Here is a 15449-nt window from a genome sequence, read left to right as displayed (position 1 = left end):
AAAATATGCAATGAAATTATGAATTCGAATTTTAGAATTGAGTTAAGCATCAAATGTGCCTTTGTACCACAGGATCCAAAATCTTCCAGGAATGATATAACTGTGGAGAAAATGTCAAAAAATTGTAAGACTGCGTCATGCCGTTCAATCCATCTTGTTTCACACAAGGACTTTAGTTTCGTTTTCTTGTGTTCAGGGCATATTTGACTAATTTTTTCTTTCATCATGATTGACCGCTTGCTAGACTATCTAACATATTTTGCTATTTCAGCTACTGTGTCTACAGATTGTCTAACACTGGGAACAGAGCACGATTTTGAAAGTGACAAATTTAGGCAATATGAGGCACAGTGCATATAGTATGCGAGAGGCTGCTCTTTTAAAATTCGCGCTTGGACACCGCGAAACTTCGCCGACATATTAGCACCGCCGTCATAACCCTGTCCGCGAAGATTCGAAATGTCTAGACCTAAGTCCCACAGTTCACTTAAAACAACTTTTGACAATGCCTCTCCACTTAGATCTTGCACCACTACGAATCTAAAAAATTCCTCATGCAAGTAACACTTTTCTCGGTCTACGAATCGCACACAAAATGATAGTTGCTCATTGGAACTGATGTCGGTTGTTTCATCTACTAAGATAGAAAAATATTTACTTTGGTTAACCTCTTCAACAATTTTCTTTTCAATAATGGTGCCACAACAGTTTATGAGATCGTTTTGCGTTGTTTTACTTGTTAGAGATGAGTTTTTGGGGGCATTTTTAAGATGACTATGTAGAATATGATCACCGGCATCAACGCGATATTTTAGAAGCTCCCTGAAATTACCTTCGTTTTGATTTTCGCTTTCCAAGTCAATCGCACCATCATCCCTGTGTCCTCTTAATGGAATATTTTGTCGGCCGCACAAAATAATTGTTTTTACCATTGGCACAAGTTTCATCCTGTTTTCGCGCACTGTTTGTAACACTTCATTATTCAATTGAACCAGAACGTTCTCTACCTTACCTTCAAACACTCGTTTAAAGTTGTCACATTTTAAGAGAGCAGTTTTGTGATAACTGTTCTCTGAATGTCTCCTGAATATTTCAGAGGCCTTTTTGAATTTTCTTAGAGGTTTCGTAACTAAATTCTGTAACGTGACTTTGCTTCGCCCTCCCTCTTTAGGTCCGAATAAAGCGCACATGTGACAGAACACACCTTCATCCTTCTTACTGTAAGAGAGCCATGGAAATCTTTTAAGCCACGCACGCTGAAATTATCTAGACTGTCCCGATTCTAGTGTCTTCGGAAATGGATATTTTTCGTCTGGAACCCACGGATTTGTTAGAGCTTTGTATTTTATCTCGTCACTGCATATTTCTTTTTCCACTAAGCAACGAATATCTAATACATTATGAGTCGTCGAACTAGCGTCATCACTTTCACCGCACATAACCGATTCCACTGTTACGGTATTAACAGGCATACACTTTTCTTAATCAGTTGTAGCATTGCCATCCGTACTGCACTTTTCTTTCACTTCACCACACGGCTTCTTGATGAATTGTAAGATATTTGTTTGAAACTTACGTTTCGATATTTTATAATTTCTTATAACTGTTACACTAAATAATTTACCTGTGCGGACTATCACTTCTCGTCTCAATTCAGAAGTCGAATGTAGTGGCTATTGTAAAGTACGATAACAAAGGTATTGGTAGCGGCCTAGCTACAGTGTGGTAGGGGTGGTTACCGTTAGATTTCCGTTCCGAAGTCCGAGCTATTGTTAAACCCCATGGTAACGACCCCTAAGGAATGCGACCACTTACCTGATCTATTCACTGCGAACTGTAAAGAGAGTTTGTATGCGAAAGTAAAATAGCAAAATAATATGAAGTTTAGAGAGTGAAGAAATCATATAAGTTATATGAATGAAAAAATAATGCTTTGTACATTTTAAATAAAAAAAATTCTTTGAATTGATAGGGGGGTCTATAGCCCCGCAGACCCTCCCTTGCATCCACGCCTGGTTGTAAAAATATGCAGTGGAAAGTTAAAAAGCAACATTATGTAGGCTTGTACTGTTCATGGATTTTGCTCCGTGGGCTACGAGTAAAGCACACTCTATACCTAAAGGGGATAGCTTACCGATGCAGACCTGTAGTTTCTGTTCTCAGAGTGAACGAAAGGTACGCTACAAACCCTTTCCACTCGAATAAGTCCATTTGGAATCCCTAACATTTCTGTAATCTCTGACTCATAATTATGATTTGCCTGATGATTCCAATTGGTATCCTCAGAAGTAGATCGACATCCCAATGATGCCAATTGGAATCTTTTCAGAAAACCTAATCTGATTTTTTTTTTTCAGAAAATATCCAATATTCCTCTTTATTTAAGTCAAAATACAAGACAGTTGCAAAGAAAAAAATTTTTCACCCACAAAAAATTGAGGTCAGAAAAGGTTAAATGCGTTTAATTATTACAACGAAATGTTGCATTGACATACACAGAAAATAAATCTATATAAAAATTCTATTTTACTTCGTGTTACTTATTAACTTTCTGTATTCCCTTTTCAGACACTAAAAATATGCAGTGGAAAGTTAAAAAGCAACATTATTATTGCAAGTAAAATATGTCTTTACTGTTCGTTTGTAAAGGGGGGGGGGGAGAGAGAGATGGGGGGGGGCAGTGTGTTACCAATGTGAAGGCTTATAAAAATAAAAGATGACTATAACGATGAAGAGAGACATTCACCACCACGACTATCAACTTACTTAAGTAAAACTGCAATAGATATATGTCACAATCCATTTAATAATGCGATTTAGACATTCTATAGTATGAATATTATTAGTGCCAGAAAACTGCCATTTCTTTTATTCGTTAACTTTGTATTGAAGAATTGTTATATTTCCATGGACATGGTGATGTTATGGAGGTCATTCCCATGCTTATTTTTAACATTGTAATTTAAGGTTTTATTTGCACTGTAACTTTTTCTTCTGGTATATCCTCAATCAAATTAGTTGTTTTCCACAGAATTCTGCGGCTCTATGGATTCCAAAGTGTCCTAATTTTTTTTTAAACTGGAGGTAGCTTCAGAATTATTGTTTCGCAACTATGAAAGGGACATAATAGTATATTACGATACAAGGTTGAGAGGTGCTTTTAAAAAGTTTGAAAAACGAGCAGAACAATTTTTTCAATTTCCGAGATTTTGTAATGCATTTCACAAACGTGTATTGCACAGTACTTTTTTAGTAATAGTATATTTTGAAAATAATGTATTTAAAAATCTCAATATGCAGTACATACATTACACTATCAACAGCTGACTGAAGGTTAGCAGTTTGGCCAACGAATAAACTTCACCATCAACTTCAATGTGAAGGAGTAAAAATGATTCAGGTACTCGTAATATTTCGTGTTCAATTGGAATAATCTGTATTTATTTTTGTTAATTGAAGTTTGAATTGTTTAAATAAAGTTCAGTACACATCAAATGCAGTGATTTGTTCGTATAGTGTAGTCTATATCAAGTAACATTGAATTTTGCGAATTAATTTTACATGCATTGTAGGATTGTAGCATACATATAAGACAGTGGTTTTCATTATAACCTTGGAGCAGTTATTTGTAATATTTCAATATATTTATCTATGTTGGCAACTCTGAATTCAGTAAAATCAACTTTTAATCGTGGCTGTCGTTTGTTGTAACGGCGAGAAAACACATTTTCGTGCAAAAACATATAATGCATAGTGCTACAAATAAATAATTGTATGCAGTGATATATATAAAATGTATTTCAAACTATCCTAGGTTTTCTGTTTATTGATTCCAAAATGACCTAAGTCCATGCATGCGCTATACGCAGTATAGACTATACATAAAACTAATTTCACCTGCACCACAGTCCAGTATATACAGTCACGAAGCTTGAGTTGTGAGGGTATTAGGAACTATAGACTGTGCCGGTACTATTTCGCATTGTCTGTAATGAGGCGATATTAGCGATCCCAGTGGTTAGAAACTATCTATGGATGCATATTTACTACGTATTGAGCTTCGTGGCTGTATATACTAGACTGTGCTTGCACTGTTGGCTAGGATGCAATGATATCTGTAACAAATGAATTAAATTAATATTGAAGAATGCAGTGATGCTGTTTTACAGTCTCGAAGAGGACGTAAGAGAATAAGAAATGAGTTTTGCTGATGTACAAATCTCCGTAAGTATGCGAGAAACAGTTCAGTTTAGATTCAAGGGGGGAACATAACATAACCTAGAAACGAGAAACTCGTATTGCAGTCAAGAATTCCGTTCGAAAGCCTAGTTGTCGAACGGAAGAGAATGAATGCTAAGTGCAGGTACTTTATGAATCAAGATTACAGTAGTCTCGAAAGTAGAAAGGGTAGCAGACAAATTATAAGGGATGTATACGTCTTAGATTCGATCATTGCATTTATTTATTTGCGAAACTTAAATGTCGGGAGAGCCATTATTGCAGGAGAAAATAGTGCAAGAAGCTATTTCGTTCCAGAGTTCAGTGTTAAGAAACTATGGCTTACCTATGTTTAAGTTAAATGTGAAAGGAATGACTCAGGAGAAAAAAATTTGCTGCTTCTCAAAATTTTTAAGCTGTACTATTCACGTTTTAATTTACCCATTGTAAGCTCATATATAACTGTTTCAGTTCATTTTCAGACTCTCCTAAGTTTCAGATTTATTTGAAAACATTACGTTAATTAAATTTATAGGTATAAAACAAGCGGAGCAACTCTAAATACTTAAGAGAAGTGTCAACATAAATTAAAATTACCTCATGAAATAAAATGTGCAGGTACTTTCAAATTTGTTTTATCAGTTTTTCTCATTTTTCTTATAACTTGAGATTTTGACTTAGGTCAGTATGTAATCCACTTCTTTAATTTTATATTTAAATATATTTATTTAATATTCCTACACATATCACCACCACTTTCATATTATTTTATCATTGGCATATGTAAGATTTGCTTCTAACAACCATTTCTCTTTATTAAATCAAGAACATACCTCTTCATTTTATCCCTTTGCAACACATTAATACATACGAGTATATTTAAAAATAATGAAATACTGTAATCTTGTACAGCTCTTTACTGGTTATTTCATAATTTTCACCTAAGCCAAAATTTGTTTAAGACCGAGTAGCTTACTTAAACTTAGGTAAAAAGACTGATAAATTCATACATGTTTGTAATATTAATAATAATAATAATATAATAATAATAATAATAATAATAATAATAATAATAATAATAATAATATATTTTAGCTGGCAGAGTTAAGGCCGTAATGCCTTCTCTTCCACTCAATCAGCAAAAAGTTGATGCTTTGTCCAATGAGACAGTCCCGTTATTGGGAAAGCTGAAAGATTATGTTTCATATTATTATTACGTATGAATGAAATTACAAGCTACAAAGAATACTTCGATAAAATTTACGTGTATACAAGAGTTACTTATGAATTAAAGAGTAAAACACTATGAACTATCAATTAAATAATGAAATAAAAAACTATGTAGCAGAATTAAACTAAAATACATAGAATGTTAATATAAATCAAATAATGTTAAGTAACAGGAAGAGATTATTATGAGACAATTGTGATAATACAGCGCTATCAGGATGCATGCCTAAAGAGAGAAATTACCATATAATCAGTGACCGTTTAAGTCAGTAATAACGATGGTCTGAGGAAAACACTTAGGTTTAACGATTTATCCTGCATTTAGAGGACCGTCCTAACAATTTGAACCACCTATACTACAATATGAGTTTTACATTCTCCACATATTACACCCCTTTTCTGTCACTATATTCCTGCTCCATTATTTTCTCTTTTCTTTTTCTATAGAAAATCATCGAGATTCCGTCGAACTAAGGTTTTCAAAGTACAAAACCTTACTCGGTCTACAAAATTCATATTCCACAGCTATTTTAAGACACACTTATTCGTTCTTGATATTTCTTTTTTCCATTTGATCTCTGGGGTAAATTTGAAATTATGATTTCTTCTCATTTATCAGCTCCTGTGTTCAATTTATTTCATTTCCGCCATTCTCTCGTGCTGCACGAAATATATTTTCACTTTTCATGTATTAATTTCGCAGGATCTCCAAAATAATTACGAATTCTTAACCCTTTCATTCACTGTATCCTCTACAGAGGACAGCAACTTCAATGCCGCTTCATGGATAATGAGTTGTTGAGAGCGAGTCCTCTCAAGTGGACAGTCCATATCTGTAAATCCAGGCATCATGCTGTAAAAATGAGACTGTGGGCAATTCACAAAAACTTAAAAGGAGTCAAGAACAAACAATTAGACGTTTCCAAGAGAAAACATAATTTGTGACTGAAAGGGCTAAGAAGCTGCTTTCGAATTCAGCGACTGAATATACAGTGTTAGGAAATAAGAGCAAATATCTTACAATTAATTAAACTTTTTCCTCACTTTAAGGTCTATCATCATTTCGATAACGCTGGATAACCGTGCAGTTGATACAGCGTCGTTAACTAAGCATTTAAAAAGTTATGTTAATCAATTCCGGAATTTTTTATGAAATACCTTTATTAAGTAAGCCTATTATGTTGGCGGACATAACTATCTGAATTGCATTTCAAGGGTCAACTACATCTCCAACTATTTGTAATCAATAACATAAGCTCACAAAAATTGCTTAGTCTTCTCCAAACATTAGTCTATTATCTTAATTAAAAATTAGTGTTCAATTGACCTTGTTATTTCTTCTGTGACGTCACAGAATGACGCTAAACAGAGACGTAAGCTATATTGTATTATAAAATAATTAACGTCATTTTTGTGTTATCGTGCGCTGGATAAAAACACACAAGCACTCTATGAAATGAGATAATTGAGGGCTTTGCCGGAAGAAAGGCGGATAGACCTATACGCCCTTCTTGGGGAAAACGGTTTAAAATGTAGTGAATAATTATAGTAGCGAAATTTTGTTTTGATTCTACTGTACATATCTCCAAGCCAGGGCTGCGTGCATGTATAACATTTTATTCAGGTGCGTTTTAAAATCTTAGATTGCATGTATCTCAATTCACCATATTGACGTATACGCCCTTTTTCCGGCAAACCTTTCAATTACGCAACTCCTTATTAAAGTAAAAGGTGCTGACTGTTATCATTACTGTCTAACAATGGGAGTGCGCGGATAGCATTGATAACGCTTGCCTTGACTCCGTAGTAGTCTAATAAATAATTATATTCATTTATCTGTCACAACAAATTTTTATAACGAACTCTATAGCCAAAGCAAACAAAAACTCGCATAATATAAGCGTCCGGTATTGTCTTCGAACAATGTCCTGGACTGTTAATACTTAATCTTATCCCTCTATTGCAGCGGCTGTTCTGTGTGACCTGCATTATATTTTACATCACTGTTACGTCGTGAGTCATAATTGTGTTAACCTCAATCAAACCATTCCTGTTTTCTGTATTGCTGTGCAATACGAGAAACGATTACGAAGTTAGATTTACAATTTCTGACATATTAATGAAGGAGATTATTTTATTTAGGAAATCGAACTAATTACATCGTTGTCGACTCGTGCAGAGGATATTGTTTCGCTAGGATGTTCATCACCGTAAAAAATAGCTTGTTACTAAACTCCAACGTATTCTTTTTAGAAGAATAACTCCATGTAGATGAAACTATTGGAGATTATCAGTGTGGTTTTAGGTGTAATAGGTCGACTATTGATCAGATTTTTTTGTATCGACAGATATTGGAGAAAAGATGGGAGCATAAGGGCACAGTATAGCAATTATTCATAGATTTCGAAAAGGCATATGACTCGGTTAAGAGAGAAGTTTTATATAATATTCTTATTGAATTTCGTACGAGTAGTTCGATTAATTGAAATGTGTCTGAGTGAAACGTACAGCAGAGCCGTATATGCCAGTTTCTGATGCTTTTCCAATTCACTGGGTCTGAAGCAAGGAGATGCACTATCACCTTTACGTTCTGACTTTTCTCTAGAATATGCCATTAGGAAAGTCCAGGATAACAGAGAGCGTTTGGAATTGAACGGGTTAGGCCTATATCAGCTGATTGTTTATGCGGATGACGTGAATATGTTAGGATAAAATATAGGGTAAATTAGGGTCTGTTGGACAGTCAGGCATGTTGGACACTCGGGTATGTTGGACACTCTGTACTTTAACGTGTTACCTCGCCACTTGTGGGCATCACATTCTGCTAGAAGTCAATGACGGAAGTACCCCCACTCGTGGCTACTTCCGTCATCGACTTCTAGCAGAATGTGATGCCCACAAGTGGCGAGGTAACACGTTAAAGTACAGAGTGTCCAACATGCCCGACTGTCCAACAGACCCTAGTTTACCCTACAAACTATTAGGGAAAATACTGGAGTTTTACTGGAAGGAAGTAAAGGGAAATGTTTGAAAGTAAAACCCGAAGAAACAAATTATATAATTTTGTTTCGTGACCAGAAAAGAGTACAAAATGGAAATATAAAAAATTGGAAATTTATCGAAAGGTGGAAGAATTCAAATATCTTGAAGCAACAGTAACAAATTTAATATAAATGACTTTCGAAAAGAAATTAAACGAAGAATACATATGGGAAATGCCTGCTATTATTCGGTTGAGAAGTTTTTGTCATCCAGTGTGCTCTCAAAGGAACTGAAATTTAGAATTTATAAAACAGTTACATTACCGGTTGTTCTGTAGGGTTGTGAAACTTTGACTCTCACTTTGAGAGAGGAACAGATATTAAGGGTGTTTGGGAATAAGGTGCATAGGAAAACATTTGGGGTAAGAAGGATGAAGTTACAGGAGAATGGAGAAAGTTACACAACGCTGAACTACACACTGTATTCTTCACCTGACATAATTATTATAAACATTAAATCCAGATGTTTGAGTTGGGCAGGACATGCAGCACGTATGGGCGAATCAAGAAATGCATATAGAGTATTAGTTGGGAGGTAGGAGAGAAAGAGACCTTTGTGGAGGCCGAGACGTAGGTGGGAGAATAATATTAAAATCGATATGAGGGAAGTGGGATATGATGGTAGGGAACGATGGCGGTCATATATGAGAGCGGCAATGAACCTCCGGGTTCTCTAAAAGCCATTTGTAAGTAAGGATATTGCAGCTTATTTGTTGGGCCCTACCAAGATACTTGACTATAGGTCAATATATTTTTCTACCGGAATTGAATTGAATTAAATTAAACGGAGGGGTGCACTATGGCCCAGCACTGGGACCTGTTAAGGTCTGTTGCGCTAACTCTCTGGTGACGCATTCCCAAACCGACACCGTCTGACCACACTAAGGTTCTCTTTTTCTTTCCGTGAGTTGCTGTATAACTGCATGCCCCATTACGAATGTAATACTACATGCATGAAGCCTATTCCAAATTTACAAATTGTTTTAAGTTTTCCTCCCTAGATCACTCTTATTTGGTGTCACTTTTGTTGTTTATAGCTTGTAATCTAGAATTTGCTACTTTCACTGTCAATTTGAGCTTGATCTAATTTGTAGCATGTCAAAGTTTAACCTATTTACAAGTTTTGCAATTTCATTGTCATTTTCACTAACATATTTACAAGTTTTGTGATTTGACTTCCAATTTCATTAACCTATTTACAAGTTTTGCAATTTCACTGTCACTTTAAGTTTGATGTTTCATAGAATTGTGAAGTCTATACCGCGGACGAAGGTCGAAAATATTTGGAGGTAGTTGGAGGCCAGTGCTTCGCACGTTGTTGGTTGTTGGCCACTTGCATCCTGCTTCTTTGTCGTTCCTTTGTCTGGTCACTTTGCTACAATCAAATATTAAGTGATTGACTGTTTGTTCCTGCTGTCCACATGGGCATATGGGAGACTCTATTATTCTAAATCTGTGGAGATATGCCCTCAGCTTCCCGTGTCCTGTTGTCATTGCTGTGAATTCCGGGGAAATGGGTACCTTTCGGCTCAACCTCCTCTTGACTTAGGGAAAAAAGGCTTTGCTTATCCTTCCTTTCTTCGAATTGGACCATTGTTCCTGCCACATGTCGAGCCCCCTCTCCTTCTCTCGTGTCAGAATAACTTCTCATGGTGTTTTGTTGTAGACGACTTCACTATCCTCTAGCGCTGCTGTTTTCGCCAATCTGTCTGCTAGTTCGTTGCCCATTATACCGGAATGTCCTTTGACCCAACTGAAGTGTATTATCCACTTGGATTATGCTAATTCTATAATTTTTGTTTTTATTCTCTCAATTATTCTGCTCCGTTTGGATTTGTCACTCAGTAGGTCTAATGTTATCTTGCTATCAGTGTATATGGCGACAAGCTTCTCTTCGTCTGATCGGTCTTGGATTCCTTGGAGCGTTTCTAGTACCTTTAAGACTACAATTTGTTCAGCCTGGTTGTTTGTACAGTTTTTGTGTAATTTGTATTTTTGTTGGTGTGTTGGGTTCCCGTTCTCGAATATAATTTCTGCTGCTCCTACATTTTCTCCGGTCTTGCTACCATCGGTATACACTTCAGTTGGATATAGGGCTCCTTGTTCCACTTTGTGAATGACTGGTGATTGTGCAGGAAGTCGCCAGTATTTAAGTTCCAGTGGGGAATCGTATTCCACGTTGTTGTCTCTCGTTGCCAGGTAAGTTTGTACTTTTCCTTCTATTGTTATGACTATGGGGGGTACGCCAGCTAGTATGCAGGAGGCATCATAAGAAATAGTCCGGTAGGCTTTGGCTATTTTGATGTTGATGAGCCGTTGTATCCTCTTGAATTTCGCGAGATTCTTATTTTTTTTAATTGCTTCCGCCCTCACTGGTGCTCCGTAAGTTAAAATAGGCAAAACGGCTCCTTCATAAATTGTCTTGAGCGATTTGTGACCTAAGCCCCATTGTACTAATCTGTTCTTGCCAGTCTTGATTTCTTTGTGTGCCCAGTTTTCGAGCAGGCAACCCCACTCATCCCTAGGCCAGCACCCCCCATGTATCGCCAGCCGGCGTTCGGGGAATGTTACGGAATTATAACGAAATGGAGAAATGGTGACGGAATGATGTAAATGCCTAATTTGGGAAAAAGCGGGAGAACCCCGGAAAAAAACCCCAACTGCGACTTTCTCCGCCACAAGTGTCACTATGCATTTTTTCAATGAAAAAATCCCAGAACTGACGGGGAATCGAACCCGGGCTGCCTGCGTGACAGTCTGAAGGTCTGGCCATTCAGCACCGCAGAGGATCATTTTTCTACCAGAAGAAAATAATGTTACTAGATTTTCTCGACCTGGTTTATTTATTATGTTAAACACGTCATCATAATCAGCATGATAATAATATTATTGCCTTAATCTTCCATATCAACATAAACATTATCACCACCATCATCTCCACATAATTACCGTCATTATCCTCTGATCATTTCCACCAGTATCGCCGTCAATATCATCCCCTTCATCAATCTATCCCCATTGATAATCTTACCATCAGTATCACTATCATCATTCCTGACTCCATCACAACAATCACCGTCCACATCACTACATAACGTATTCATAATGTTATCTCCTAGCTTAGTTACATCACGAGTATCGCCTCATTGTTCACTTTTGAGGTACAAACCTGCCTTCAAATTGTAGACACAGAAACAACAACACAGCATGTATAAGATTCATCTGTAGTAGGGGAGAGGGAAGCAGGTTGGCTCAAATTTTACGTTTCCTTTTTTTTCTGTAATTTGAATAGTATTTTATGAAATCCTCAAATATGGTTGTTCTACTTTGTTCTTTGGCTATGTAAAGAGATATTTGAACTTAGATTTCGCCAAAATTTAAATTTGAAATTTTGTCATCTTACCCCGCCCTGGAGGCAGATTGTCACATAGTATGGGGTAAATTGGCTACATGTTAAATAAGAGGAAACTGCATATAAGATTGGCTTTGTTAATTTGGAATTTATTTCTTTACACAGAGCAAACGATTCAATATGATGAACACACAAAATATATAATCATGGAGTTAATCGCTAAGAAAAAAGAACTGAATCCTAGAAACAAAAAGTTAGAAAAATTAATCTTGAACTTGTAAATGACTATATATCATATTGTCTTATTGAAAATATTTGAGAAGGGTTTTATGCAAAGAAACTGTCTGTTTCCATCTGTAAGACTTTTACGTGTCATAATTTACACTCCAGGCACTGAATCCGCCCTTCACCTGTGCACATTCTGAGTAAGATTTAACACAATACATACAATATTTCTGTCTTCTTCGTTACTTTCCTTTCTTGAATTATTCTTTCTCTTTCGACTGCTCTTAAGATTCCTTTTCTCACTACTACAGTCTCCTCTTGTATTTTTGTTGAACAAATTCATTTTTCTTTTTCTATTTTCTCTCCTCTGATGCATTCTTAACTGGACAGTCAATATGTATCACAGTAGATCATTTTCCCCTCATGTCCTTATCCGTAGCTTACTTACAATACCGAGTTAGAGTCTGGAATGGGGTATTAAAATCCTTGTCCGCACTTCTGTTTGCGAACTTTACAGCACCGACAGCTCGTAGCATCATATCAGGAGAAGTACGAGTAGTTGCTCTGTAACTTTTTTCATTAGTCCTCATTTTCTCATTTACTGCAATGAACATAATATATATTATATATCTTTAATATTTACAATCAATTAAATTGAACTTTGTAATAGCAAATCGTATGAATAAGTAAATTATATATTGCATAATTCATGTAATCATTTAAAGTAATACATAGGTTAAACGCCGTGCCAATCTGCCCCCTAACAACTGTGCCAACTTGCCTCTGGTCTAGTTATTTAATTTGAGTTAAAAATTACGAATTAGAATAATGAATGATCGAAATGAAATTAACAGGAAACAGAGCCAATTAAATGTACTTTCCAACGATGTATTTAAAGTTTACCTAATATTACAAATGTGCCCTGTAAAAAAGTAACCACGAGATGGTGAAAATTTAGTTATCTTGCTGCAAAAACAACTTTATGTGTGCCTCTGTAGCCAACCTGCCTCCATCTCCTCTACTCGGAATTTTTATAATTTAACCAAGTCTCGTCAGCTGCACTCGTGGGTTCGCATAAAGGAACGAAGAATCATACATCTCTTTTAGTTGTATAATAAATTTTACTCAATTCTTCTCCAAAATTACTTGTATTCACGCTTTCTGCTCCTCACTACTTCACGAAATCAGCATAAATCTCTTCGTTCTATTCCTCGTCATAAAACTTCCCTATACTCATCCTCCTACACTATAACATTGCCTCGCCTTTGGAAATCGTTACATATTGACGTCAGGGTTTGCCGAACACTGTCCCAGTTTAAAATTAAACTATAAAATTATGTTTAATTCTACTAAATCCGTTTGTGAGAAGTTACTAGATTTATGCTGATAACGTTTCTATCTATGGTATTTAGTAATAATTTCCTTGTGTCAGATTAAACTCTTTCTCTTGCCTTTGTGCCAGGTTACTAGAACATTCTAACTTCCTTTGATTAACTATACTGAAGTTGAGTGTTACTGTTATTTTGTATCTGTATCTGTTGTATGTTTATTTTGTATTTTCATTCCAATGTTAGACTAATTTGTATTATTTTGAAATTCTACTTTTATGTGCTGCTATTTGTCATGTTATTGTATTTTTATCACACGTTATATTAGATTAATTTCCATGGTAATGATGTATACTTTTTCTTGTAGTTGTATTTACATTTATAGTGGTGTGGAAGAAAAGGCCTGATGGCCTTAACTCCATCAGGGTAAATAAATAAATAAATAAATACAATTACCCCCACAATTATAAGCATATTCATCATCATCATCATCATCATCATTTTGTCAACCCTATCACTAGCACAATTGCTATCAACATTCCCGTGTAGCTACTAAAGTCATTCTCATCATCACTTTACATACAACCCCAATATCTTTCTCCAAATTATATACACCACCCATCATCACCACAACCACCGTCAATTCAATGCGTAGAACACACTAATTCCTTGCGGTTTCAACTGTCAAAGCTGTCCTTGATTATATAATCTGCAAATAGTCCGAAACTTTTGAAACAATAAAGTTTAGTACCCGGTTGGTAATCATATTATTCTTTACAAAAAATAAGTTAAAATATTATTAGAACTTGGGAATATATTTATAATAACAACTTTCATGTGTTAAAATAAAAACTAGTCATTTTTTCTATTTATCTCCATTTGTTTTCATTTCATTATAGCCTATTAGTCTGAGACGGCGCTGATCAAACGCAATGTCATTTTAAAACTCGTATATCTCGTTAAATATCAGCCCTATCAAAATTTTGCAGTGCATAAAACTTATAAGAAATCAGTTTTAAAGAAACTTTTGTTATGTAGATCTGTTTCACAAAAGTCAATAACAAGCGAGACATTTCGATTTATTTAATTCATGCCCCTTCATAACCACCCTTTTGAATAAAGTATTTTCAATGCCATATAGCCTAAAACCTAAGTTATGACAAACTTGATTTATATTCCAATTTTCATATAAATCGGTTCAGCCAATATCGCGTGAAAAGGTAATTTCCGTCCATAGCATTTCTCGATAGCAACTGGTGTAGGAATGATTTTGGTTGCCTGTTCAAAACCTGGATTCTCAGCCAACCTTACCGTAGTCAGCTGCCTTAAGTAGAGACTGTGACTAGCTGTAGGGGAAGCGCAATAAATATGTATCGTAATGACCGCCTAACATACATACTTCCAAGTAAACATATACATTGCATACGTACCCTTACATAGCTACATATATTGAAAAACCTGAGTCTGTTTCAATTTTTGTTATGATTAATGTCTCACTTAAAATTTCTACCTTATCTTGATTAAAATAGTATTCAGTTTTTGGCTTCTTACGCAGTGTCGCAGATGTAGAAGTATTGAACGTGTAGGGCAGGTATGCTCAAAATTGTAAAAGCCCCGATTACACGGATGATGCTGCACTGCATAACACACACTCTGTACGGACTGGGCTCCGCAACTACATTGCAGCACCGCCCGTGGCATAGTTCTGACACTCTTACAAATACGGATAATAAATTGAATTTGAAAAGGGAAAGAGTGTACACTGCAATATTCAGTTATTACATTATTTATTATATTTAATATAGTTATGATATAATAATATCATAGATAATATCATTTTCATATTCCACCATATAGTCTACTTTGCGGTCTATTCATCATCTGCATTCTTTTCTGCAAGTAATCGGGAATCTATTTCCAACGAATTTACTGAAATGCGCTAAAGATGCCCATCTGTTAATTGGGACCTATGTTTGGATTTAGGCCTAGTAACCTTCATTCTCGAAAATAATTGTTCGCACACATATGTTGAGGCGAAGGTAGCTAACATAGGGG

The 15449-nt window shown here is 35.7% G+C and overlaps 1 protein-coding gene across 1 annotated transcript in view; it reads left to right on the top strand.

The window, feature by feature from the left end:
- LOC138700063 (uncharacterized) overlaps positions 1-15449 on the top strand; it is a 1616191-nt gene that overhangs the window by 454861 nt on the left and 1145881 nt on the right. The window lies entirely within an intron of this gene.

The sequence above is a fragment of the Periplaneta americana genome, chromosome 1 (genome assembly GCF_040183065.1).
Source record: "Periplaneta americana isolate PAMFEO1 chromosome 1, P.americana_PAMFEO1_priV1, whole genome shotgun sequence".
Lineage (NCBI taxonomy): Eukaryota > Metazoa > Arthropoda > Insecta > Blattodea > Blattidae > Periplaneta > Periplaneta americana.
This window is presented reverse-complemented; position numbering and strand designations above follow the sequence as displayed.